This window comes from Rhinatrema bivittatum, chromosome 9 (assembly GCF_901001135.1).
Source record: "Rhinatrema bivittatum chromosome 9, aRhiBiv1.1, whole genome shotgun sequence".
Taxonomy (NCBI): Eukaryota; Metazoa; Chordata; class Amphibia; order Gymnophiona; family Rhinatrematidae; genus Rhinatrema; species Rhinatrema bivittatum.
Window position 1 is genome coordinate 159799438 of NC_042623.1, and position 12155 is coordinate 159811592.

Genomic DNA, 12155 nt, shown 5'->3' on the forward strand with positions numbered 1-12155 from the left:
GGTGATCATCCTAGTGCTGCTGATGATAGGAGCAGAAGCTGCCAAACTGGTCAAGCCTGGTCCTTTCTCTGGCATCGTGATACAAGATACCCCAGGTTTTCTCATCACGCAGATTGTCACCCAGAAAGTCTTTGTGTTGCTGGACCCCCAACATGTGATCCAGAAACATTTTAACTTCACTAACCTGCATTTGCCTGCAACTAAAGCTTGGTTCAAGGATCATCAAATATGCTACCCAGAACGTTCAGAACATTCTTAACCAATTGGACAAAATTATAATCCAGCCCATTAGAAGACTTAGACCGACCTAAAAGGTTTATCGGACTAACTGCTGGATCCATTATCTTTTCTGCCCTGGGTTCCCTCTTTGGTGCATCCATGTCCATTGCCAATGCAGTTTCCGTAAAGAATTTGCAGAACACTGTTAAAGAGTTGCAGGATGATATGAAAAGTATCTCTAAACAGGTACAATACCAACAAGAACAGTTAACTTCTCAAGGTAAAACACTAAGTAATACTATCACCTTGGTTAACCAACATTCTCAAGCAATTGAGCATAACTGAGAGGATATTACCATCATTAAAACCATGCTGAGAAAAGACTGTACTTTCATCTAGCCCATTCAAGTGCTCACCAATGACTTGTTTAGAGAGCTGAATAACAGAATGAATAACTTAATGAAATGACAGATTCCAACCTTTTAAGTCTCTCCAGATGTCATTACAGATGCCTTCGCTAAAATTACCCAAAGTAACATCGAGTCTGTCCAGGTCCAGATTGCTTATCATATGGGTAATGCTATACCTCTGCATGTGGACATTGAGAATATGGAGGTTGCATATGTTTTAAATTTGCCTTTCATTTTACCTGAGAATGTTTACCAATTGAAACAAGTAATTAATGTAGGTACCAATGTATGTCTGTGTGTAGACACCCTTGCCCTTCTAGCCTATCAGAGCTATAACCCACAGCAATATTTAGTTCCTAATTTAGGCCTATGCTAACAAACAAAGGACATACATTGGTTATGTCCTGGTAACCTTTCCTTAAGGATACTACAAAAGCTCTGTGTGTTTTGTTCTTGGACAAAGTCCGAGAGAAATGTAAGATTACCATGACAAAGTATGATGAATTCACCGAAACTAAGGTTGCTGTTGTAAATAATGTTTGGTTAGTTGGCACCCCTCCGAAAAAAACTTGCTATTTCTAACAAGCATAATGTTATTAGTAAAGTTCCCTTACTGTAATGTTTCTTTAGTCACAGTACTTAAAAAACTCAATAGTTACTGTAAGGGATGTGTCATTATACTACCTAGAACCAGACCCAGTTCCCACAGAGGTAGAAATTCTAGATGTGTTTCAGGGCCATGAAATCAACTTCAATGAAAACCTGCTATATCTTTTAGGCTATAAAGACTCTCTCATTGTGGAACTATCTGTAGACCAAGACACAGCAGAAATTGCTGACTACAATTATGATTCCAGAGATGAAGATATTTTACAAACTGAATATGTACTGTCTTATGCCTTACCTGCCTTAGCCATGGTGATTGTAGCCCACATCCTATTCTCAATCACCCTCTTCAAAAGAGTAAGGACCCTAATGAGACACACATGGGGAAGATCTCCCTGTAAAGCTATGTGCTTTCGAAACCTCCCACAGTCCCCATCTCTGGAACAGGTATGAGGCACCGGACACTCAGTGATCACACTGTCACTTTCCAGACCAGGGAAGGAGGGCTGCACACACTTACACTCTACCTCAAGTCTGAGATGATGTCCCTACCTCATATTTTTACAGCATGCACCACGAGAGAATTATATTATTTCCTTATTTCTTATCACCCATATAGATTTCCTGTTAATATTCCCCATTTATTTTTCTTCATTATACTTTTTGCCTTTCCTCATTATAACAATGATTTATTCACTATTATCCTATCTATTACATTATTACATCACTCCTGTTTTATTATTACTATTATGATTCCTTATAAGTATCATGACTATTATCATTGTTGCATTATTCCTACCTCATGTTGATGACGTCGTCATTTGTAGTCAAATATCCAAAAAAGAGCCGAAGCAATCCCACATAAAACAACAACTGTAAAAAAAAAGGAAATGCAGACTAACTTCAGTATATGGGTGCCAAAAAATAGTTATATCACATTTGTTAAAGTTTTTAATTTTTTAATTTTAATTTTCTTTAGAAATTCTTGTTGATGTTAATGCCGCCGACAGGCTTGCTGATGCGGCATTAACATCAACAAGAATTTCTAAAGAAAATTAAAAATTAAAAAATGAAAAACTTTAACAAATGTGATATAACTATTTTTTGGCACCCATATACTGAAGTTAGTCTGCATTTCCCTTTTTTAACAATCATTGGTAGTCATACATGTCAAACAGCTGAAGCCTGCTTAGTAGCCAATAGTTGGTCTTAAGTGAAATAAGCTCCATTGCTGGCTCATTCCACTTAAGATGGGGGAAATATAGGGAGATATCTCATGTTTTACCACTGAATCACCAAATATAAATCATAATAGCCAAGAAATGTACAGGCCAAATACTGACAGGCCCCAAAAGCACTATCATAGCTTAGTGAAAAAAGAAGAAACCTTTCCCTGATGAGAACTTTACACTGAAGGATACTTTATCTAGAACTGCCTGTTTGCTCCTATGTAAATAAAAAGCAAGGCAGAGGGACAATGCAACTTAAGTTCATCAACCAGGTGTCAGGGACCAGCCAAGGCAAGTCCAGAGATTGGAAAAGACCCCCATCCTTGGAAGAGAGGGGGCAGTCTGAGACAGAGAAAAACACTCTGGTACAAAGCTTTGCATACAGACATGGCAGTTCCCCCCCCCCTCCCCAAAAGAAATGGGGAGGGGGAAAAGACATGCAATACAGCAAAGACCCTCTACCCACCACATGATGAGCTTATGCATATTTATCAGCTGGAAAATATAAGAGGGGAGCAAATAAGGAGAAAGGAGTAACCCTGGAAGTGAAAGACCCCCTGGAGGCTGGAAGCGTACCCTAAGGAAGAGCAAAAGGAGAATCTGAAGCAGACCAGCACTCCCTGCTATCAAAGAAGGTAAAGACTAGGAGTGGCCAGGAGGCCAGAGAGAGGAGATGCTCTGATAAGAGACAGTGGTGAGCAGTCTGAGGTGATGGAGCTGAGAGCAGCCCGACAGCTCTGCCAGTAGAGGAAAGGACCCAGAAGCAAGCCCAGACAGACGGTAGCTCTGTCAGACCCCATCCCAGAGTCTAGTCTCCTCACCTGCCCACATTCTCCAGCTTTCCAGCCAGAGTCTGCTTCAGAGGTAAACAGGGGAGAACGCCTGAAGTTGGGTCCAGGGATAAGTAAATTAGCCATAAGTATTAATATTTTGCAGGCTAAGGTTTATGGCATGTTTGTGACCATCCATGGTACAAAACTTAATTTAAGGAAAACTGGTGCTTAGTGGCCAGGATGTTAGAGACAGGAATTATTATTTTCTATATGCTAAATCCAGCCAAATCTGATAAATAAAAGGCTATTTCTGAGGAGAATATATTGTCTTTTTCCTGACTTAGGATCTGAAGTACGGTGGGAGGGCAGCTAAAAGTGTCCTGTAGCAGACAGGTCCCTGCACCCCTAGGCTTGCTTACAACAATTTCTCTACAAACTCACATAAACTGTTTCAGAAAATAACCTTACTGTAATGTCATCTTCAACTGACAATATTTCCTCATAATGGCAAAATCACATTCTGCTGTTACCTTACTGCAATGTCATTTTCAACTGGTTTAGAGAAATGTTTCATTATGTATTGCAATGTTATCTATTGCAATGCTTTTAAAATACGTAATTGAAATTATTTAATCGTTAATAGAATGTGTTTTTTGTGAAAAATTTTGTTTTGTGTTTGTTTTGTCCTTTTGTAGTATAACATATATTGAGTATTTATAGTTAGATAAGATATTATAGGTCTCTCTTTGTGATGTGAGAGACCAAGGATTACCTTCAGTTATACAATACCTTGTTGGTCTGTACAGCTTTTAACAGTTTTAGATTCATCTCCTTGCTCGTTTACAATTCTCTTTCTCTTGTGAGGCTCCCTGTGAAGCATGGGTTATTACCTATGTTATTCAAGTCTATTAAATGCATTTTCTTTTTACATATAATTTGACTGATTAGAATAGACCTTAAAACCCTAAATGTACCTCCTTCTTTGTTCCTTATCACAAGTACAACATGGAATGTCTCATTGACCTGTATTTCTCTATAACTCTGCAAGAGTTTACTAACCTGATCTAAGAAATCCTCAGCATCTAGATCTTCAGGATTTAACTTTCCTGAATAAAAAGAATTATGAAAACGTGTAGCAGGTAAATGCACCTGTACATAATCACTAGGTGAAACTCTGTTACTTATCTCATCTAGAACTTGCTGTATGCCTTGTCATATAATATCTTGAGCATCTCTGAATGAAGTTAGTCTTTCCACATTAATAAACTGAAATTCCTTTGAATGAAGTAAACCATTACATTTATTTAATTCATGATCCTATCTTCTCATTGGTTCAGATTCTACAGGTGTATTTTCAAAAGGGTTGAATATACAATTATTTACTAGCCCAACTGAATCACAGTTATCTTCAGTATAATTATCATGCCACATGCTTTCACAATTTTTGTCTACTGTGTGTAGGGCCCTCTTTGTGAAGGTATCACTGCTTTTTCTTTTGGCTTTATCAGAATTCTTTGTGGATGGATATATTGCTTGGCCTAATATTAAAAAAAAACCAAAAAAAACACAGATGGTCTCACATTTTCTTTCAAATTAGTTTTTTTTTTTTTTTTTAATATTTTGTAACATTGTAAAAGTATAATAGAATAGAGACTTACTATGTTACTTATCTTGAGGTTTCTTGTAGGGTGGTTGTTCATAATTTCTTGATGTGTTTCATTTTGGTATAGAAATATTGTGTTGGTCTGTTATGAAATAAAATAAAAAGTGATATATTTTTCATTTATATACCAGGGTTCAAATCTCACTGCTGCTTCTTGTGGCCTTCAGCACGTCAAACAGGAATGATAACTTTCAAATCGGCACGTGCAGGGCTGCCGGAAGCACTTGGTGAACTAGGCAGGGGTTTAGGGCACCAGGGGCACAGGGCCAGCAGCCACGGCACACAGCAAGAGCCACTGACATCATGCCATGCTGCCAGAGAAGAGGCAACCGCTGCTGCGGCGCTGGCAGCAGTAGTGGCAACTCAGCAGCAGCTGCCAGCTGTGCAGGATATTTCATGACAGGCTCTGGCTCAGTAAACTGGAAGTGACGAGTGTGAGCAGCATGACTGACCCATCTGTCCTCCTCACCTGAGTTCCGACCTGACGGCAACTAATTGCTACGTGCTCTACCGGCTCAAAGATGACTTCAACCTTCATTTCAATCCCTCCATGGCGCCGCATGAATTGCTTGCTTCCCAGGCCCTCCTTCAGGTCTGAAACCGTTGGCAAGTCAGTGCTCCTCCCCTCTGCAAACAAGGCTGGCTGAGGCTGAACCTGTAATTGAATGTGCAGATGCAGCAGGGAAGCTCATGCTTTCTGCTGTGTGCATACTTGAAGGGGAGCAGAGCAGGAGCAGCGCAACAGGGCACTGAGAAGAAGAAGAGACTTGTGACTGACCAACCCCATGGACCTTTCCCACCCCATGGTCCGTGCCATACTGACTAGAGATGTGGTTCGTTTTTCGCCCTATTTAGGAAATTTAACGAAATTTCCTATTTCGTTTCTGTTTCGGAGTATCCGAAACACGACATAAACGCCGTTATTTCGGAGCCCCCGAAACCGGAAATGAAATTTTCCCCGCAATTCGGGGGAAAATTCGTTTTCGGGTTTGCCTGGGGAGAGGGGGCACAAATTTTTTTTTTTATTAAAACCCACCCCAAACATTTAAATTCACTATAATACACCACCCCCCGATCCCTCCCCAAGACTTACGAAGATCCCTGGTGGTCCAGCGGGGTCCCGGGGTCCATTTTCCCTCCGTGCCCTCCGTGCCCGGTGTGCTGTGCTGCAAGCCGTGCGCCTCAAAATGGTGCCAAATAGCCCGAACTACCATGTCACAGGGGCTTTCGGCGCTATTCTTCAGCCCCTGTCACATGGCCATCGGCGCCATCTTGTGCTCCTATCATGTGACAGGAGCTGACCAATGGCGCCGAAAGCCTCTGTGACATAGTATGGGCAAAGGCTATCGGCGCCATTTTGGTTACTGGCAGCCGAAAACGAAATCGCTTTCGGACCCTTGCTGGACCCCCAGGGATTATTGGCAAGCCTTGGGGGGGGTCAGGAGCCCCCTCCTGACCCCCCCAAGGCTTGCCAATAATCCCTGGGGGTCCAGCAAGGGTCCGAAAGCGATTTCGTTTTCAGCTGCCAGTAACCAAAATGGCGCCGATAGCCTTTGCCCATACTATGTCACAGAGGCTTTTGGCGCCATTGGTCAGCTCCTGTCACATGATAGGAGCACAAGATGGCGCCGATGGCCATGTGACAGGGGCTGAAGAATAGCGCCGAAAGCCCCTGTGACATGGTAGTTCGGGCTATTTGGCACCATTTTGAGGCGCACGGCTTGCAGCACAGCACACCGGGCACGGAGGGCACGGAGGGAAAATGGACCCCGGGACCCCGCTGGACCACCAGGGATCTTCGTAAGTCTTGGGGAGGGATCGGGATGGGGGGGGGGTTGTTATATATGTACGAAAATGCTTAAAAATGTTTTTAAATGCTTGGGGTGGTTTTTTTTTTTCGCTTCATTACCGATTCGTTTTTCGGTCCGGTTTCGGGTTTCTCGTTTCGTTTTCGGGCAAACGAACCGAAAACGAAACGAGAAGACCCGAATTATACCACGAAGTATTCCAACCGAAAAACGACCCGGTAGAAAAAAACGAAGCACATCTCTAATACTGACCAGATCCAGCCTGCCTGCTTAGACTGATCTAGGCTGCAGCCAAGACACAAGCCAATACTTCCTCTGCTTACAAAAGGAGACTTGGCAATGGAGACAAAATTCCTCGTCCATGGCTACAGTACTCTGTGTCAAAGGACTCTGGGTTTTGCTTTTGTTGTATGCTGTTTACCATTAACACTGGTGCATTGTCTCTTGCTAAGAAAGGTTCCAAAGACTGGAGAAACATATCTGCAATTCTAGCGTTGCATGAGAGAAGTGGTGAACACTTGGAGAACTTTCAAAAGTGGAAGGAACTTGAATTGCAATTGAAAAACAAGAAAAACAATTGATGAAGAAAATTTGCTTTTCATTAAACAACAAGAAAAGTATTGGCAGTAAAACTTGGAATGACTGATTTCTTTGGTGAGAGTTCTTGGTATGCAAAAATCTGGCCTTCCAGGGAATACATGCAAGATTGCACATACCTGGCAATGGAAACTTCCTGAAATTTGTAGAATATATATTATCTAGCTTTGTTTGATTCACTTATAGATAAGCATCTTTGTAAGATAAGAAACGATGAGACACATGTCCACTACCTTGGCAAAGATGTACAAAAAGAACTGATTCAGCTTTTATCCAATGCTATCAAAGAGGAAATTCTAATATCTGCTCATGCTGCCAAGTACTTTTCAATCATTTTAGGTTGTACATCAGATGTAGGCCATGCTGAACAAATGACTATGATCCTTCGCTTTGTGGACATTGATTCAGACCCTGATAATTCTCAACCTGCAGGCATAAAGGAACATTTCTTGGGATTTGTGCCACTCCAGGAGACCACTGGTGCTGTAATGACAGACACTATCCTTCGCCAGTTAGAAGATATGTCATTGCCCATTGAAAACTTACGTGGTCTGGGCTATGATAATGGAAGCAATATGAAAGTGAAAGAAAATGGTGTATAATGATGAATTTTGGATATTAATCCACGGGCTTTATTTGTTCCTTGCAGTGCACATTCTTTGAATTTGGTTGTTAGTAATGCTGTTAAATGTTGCTTGGAAGCAATGACTTTCTGTAAACTAGTATAAAATGTTTGTGTGTATTTATCGGCTTAGGCACGTCATTGGGAAGTTCTAATGCGCCATGTGCATGCCCTTCAGTGAAATCATTGAGTGGAACAAGATTGGAAAGTCAAATTCATGCACTGAAACCTCTTCGCTATCAACTAGGTGATATCTATGATACACTAATTGAAATTGCTGTCAACACTACCCTAACAGGACCATCTGGCAATACCTCGTGGGTAGAGGCACAAGCTCTTTCAAAAAGTATTTCGAGCTTCAAGTTTGTGGTTTCTCTTGTTGGAGGCATAACATCTTTTTTAGATCAATATGACTAGCAAACAACTTCAAATTAAGGAATTTGACATACACAATGTCATTTAGCAACTGAATAGAACCAAGAAAACTTTTTTAGGCTGCAGGATTTGCGAAAACACTGGTTAGATGCAAGTGAACTTGCTGAGGAGTTGGAGATACCAGTATGCTTTGAACCAGATCCAATCCAGATTAGGGGGGAAAAAAAGCAGCTCACATAAGAAGCAGATGATAACCCTAGAGTGTTAAGGAAAACTTCAAAGTGAACTTTTATTTTGCAGTCCTTGACACAGCAATGCAATCAGTTGAGGAAAGATTCACACAGATGCATCAAATTAGTTCTATGTTTGGCTTCCTCTATAATATTCACAGTTTGCAGATTAGTACATCAAAGGAAATTCTGGAACAGGGCTTGAAATTGGAGAAAGCTTTACAACATGGGGATTCCAAAGATATTGTTGCTTCTGATATGTGCAGTGAATTGGAAGCCATCACAAGACAAATTCAAAGGAGCTCATCACCACAAGATGTACTGAACTTTATATGCAGACATAAACTGACAGATAGTTTCCCTAACATATTTCTTGCCCTCCTCATCTCTTAACCCTTCCTGTTTCTGTGGCCAGTGGTGAGCGAAGCTTTTCCAGTCTAAAGTTGATTAAAACATATATTCATTCCTCAATGATGCAAGGACTTGTTGGGCTGGCCACCTTGTCAATAGAAAATGAAATTGCACAAAACCTTGACTTGATGAAATTTGTTTCTAAATTTGCTAAACTGAAAGCAAGGAAAGTGAAATTCTAATGTGCAGTCTTTCTAATATAGATCCTGTATAAAGTGTTGCACAAATTGTTTATGTTTGGATTGAATATTTTATACTTTTTATCCTGTTGACTGTTCTATACTGTAAATTGTTTTGTTGTTTTTGAACAAAAAATATAGCCTTGGTTTACATTCTCCCACTCTATTTTGTTGAATATTTACAGTATTCTACCTGAAGCTAGGCTGGTTGTTATACGTTATCATTCGCCTTTTCATATCAAATACATTTGTTGTTATAAATACAGACTTCGTTATTCCTATGAATGTACAATGTTAGTTAATTGTGTGTGCGGAGACGAGGGGGGGGGCGGCATGGCTGAAGTTTTGCCTAGGGCACGTGGACGCAGGCATTTGCCATGTGCATTGGCCTGCACCCAGGAATGATGTGATTTTATAGCTTGCACGTGTATATGCATTAGGGATGTGAATCGGGCTTCGGATGATTGAAAATATTGTCGATATTTTCAAAATCGTCAGAAATCGGGGGCTCCCCCGAAAAGATAGGAAAACCCCACGATATTGATCGTGGGGGTTCTCTTATCGTTTTGGGGTAGGGCGGGAAAAACGGCACACAAAAATAACCCCTAAACCCACCCCGACCCTTTAAAATTAATCCCTTTGCTTCCCCCACCCTCCCGACCCCACTCCATTAAAGATAGTGCCGGCCATTCAGTGTTCCCTCCATGTAACAGGGGCCGGCTAATGGCATGGATACCCTGTCACATGGTAAGGGCAAAGGGCCATCGGCGCCATTTTTATTAGTGGCAGAGCGGGAGATCGCTCCCGGGACCCCACTGGACCACCAGGTACCTGTAAAATGTTTTTTTTTTGGGGGGGGGGTCGGGAGGGTGGGGGAAGCAAAGGGATTATTTTTAAAGTGTCGGGGTTGGTTTTTTGTTTATCGGCTCGGGCGCAGCCGATAAACAAAACCGCGATCGGGCCCGATGAAAAAAAAAACCCACATGTGAATCGGAACCGGAATCCGAACCGATTCCGGTTCCGATTCACATCTCTAATATGCATGCATATTAAAAATAGCCAGCCATTTTGGAAAATGTCGCCAACCGTGCAAGGAATCACCTGGCCTCAATGCAGGATTCAATTTGAGGTATAGGGGGTACTGGAGGGGGTCAGCGGTGGGAGAGGGTGTGGGGGAATGGTGGATGAGAGTCCTGTACCTTTTTGGGGGCAGTTTTTTAATCTACAGACTTTGGAGGTCTGGGGGAGTTTAAATGGAAGCACTTAAGGGAGCTGAAGGGTGAGGGGTTACATTTAGGCACTTTGGGAGGGGGCAGGGGTGGGGGGGTTTCAATGGTGGCACTTTGGAGGCCGGGGTTGGGGGGGTTGTATCTAGGCATTTCAGAGTTGCTGGCGCTGTGGGAGGTTTGAATGGAGGCACTTCAGGGGGGCTGGGAGTGGGGGGTTTGCATCTATGGATTTTAGAGGGGTCAGGGGATTGCATGGAGGCAGTTTGGAGGGATTGATTGATTTACTTGGGAGGTGGGAGGTGGGTAGGGGAAGGTGCTCTGAGGCCTGAAAGTAATTTTTGTTGGATGGGGGCCTGCCGCCGTGTGCATACGTTTAACTTTTTTTTCACATTTTTGAGGAGTCAGGCCTTGACCCGTGGCCCCGGGTTGAGACAGGGGTCAGCACTGACCCCTGTTCAACCTCTCCGTTTGCCACAATTTTTTTTTTTTTGTGTGAACGGTCCTTTAAAGCGATAGCAGTCGTGTGGGGTTGGAGCTGCCAACACATTAGAAGGCTGCTCACCCCATTCTTTTGTGCCATGGTGTCTTCCTGTGACACAAAAGAATGCGCCATACGGCTGCGTTTGGGGGAGGGACCCCACTATCATGTTGGCGACACTCCCCGTGATAGTGGGACCCCTCCTGTGAGAAAACATCGTAGGTTAGTGTATCTAAGGGGCTGTTTACAAATAGCATGTACCTCTTCCAAATATTGCATATTATTTCCCAACACAAAAAAAAGAGAGAGAGAGAGAGAGAGAGAAAGGCCCCCAACAAAATGAAATTTGGTCAGAAACTTCCCTCAACAAAACAAAACCATTAATATTTTTTTGGCCTGCTTTTCTCTAATAATGTTTCCCTTCCACCCACCTTCAATGCCTGGATTTGGCAATAGGCACGTTTATGTTTGTGCCTAGAGTGGCAAACATTTTGGAGCAGCAGGCTGGTTAAGAGCTGTTGCCTTCCAGCTCTATTGAAGCACTTTCAACAGAGAAGAGCCCTCTACTATCCTGTATCAGATCCCTACAGAAGACGGGGTCTGAAAACACCAAAAGTGCCTAGAAGTAACAAATTCCTATATCCGTCCCTGCCCTCTTCCCATCTTTTTCCCTGCTGCACCCTCTCTTCCCTCCTTGCATCTGCTCCTCTTCCTTCTTCCAGCCTGTGACCCTTCTCTATCCAGTATGATGCTCTGCCTTTCTTCCTTCCTTGTATAGCTCTGTCCTTTTCCCTTCCTTCCTGTCGGCTTCTGTCCTCTCTGCACTATTGTACCGTTGCTAAAACAGAAAGGGGAGAAAACGAACAGAGTGGCAGCACAAGCCAAAATCCTATTCACGGAATATTGAGATGCTGCAGTGCTCTTGTTACTTTTTTTTAATCCCTGACCACATGGACCGCCAAGCGTCCATCAAGGCCAGGTTCCTATTTCCAACAGTGGCCAATCCAGGTCGCAAGTACCTGGCAGAATTACAAATAGTAGATAGGTTCCATCCTGCTAATGCCCAGGGATAATCGGTGGCTTTCCTTAAGTCTATCTGGTTAATTACAGTTTATGGACTTTTCCTCCAAGAACTTGTCCAAACCTTTTTTTAAACTCAGTTATGCTAACTGCCTTTACGATATCCTCTGGCATTGAAATTAAAGCTTAATTGTGTATTGAGTGAAAAAAATTGTTTCTCCAATTTGTTTTAAATGTTTTACTTAGAAACTTCTTGGAGTGAGCCCTAGTCTTTTTATTTTTTGAAAGAGTAAACAATTGATTTGC

The 12155-nt window shown here is 42.3% G+C and overlaps 1 pseudogene; it reads left to right on the plus strand.

Annotated features, from left to right (window-relative positions):
• Positions 1-378: 378 nt before the first annotated feature.
• On the plus strand, positions 379-8925 carry LOC115099584 (annotated as a pseudogene).
• Positions 8926-12155: the final 3230 nt, after the last annotated feature.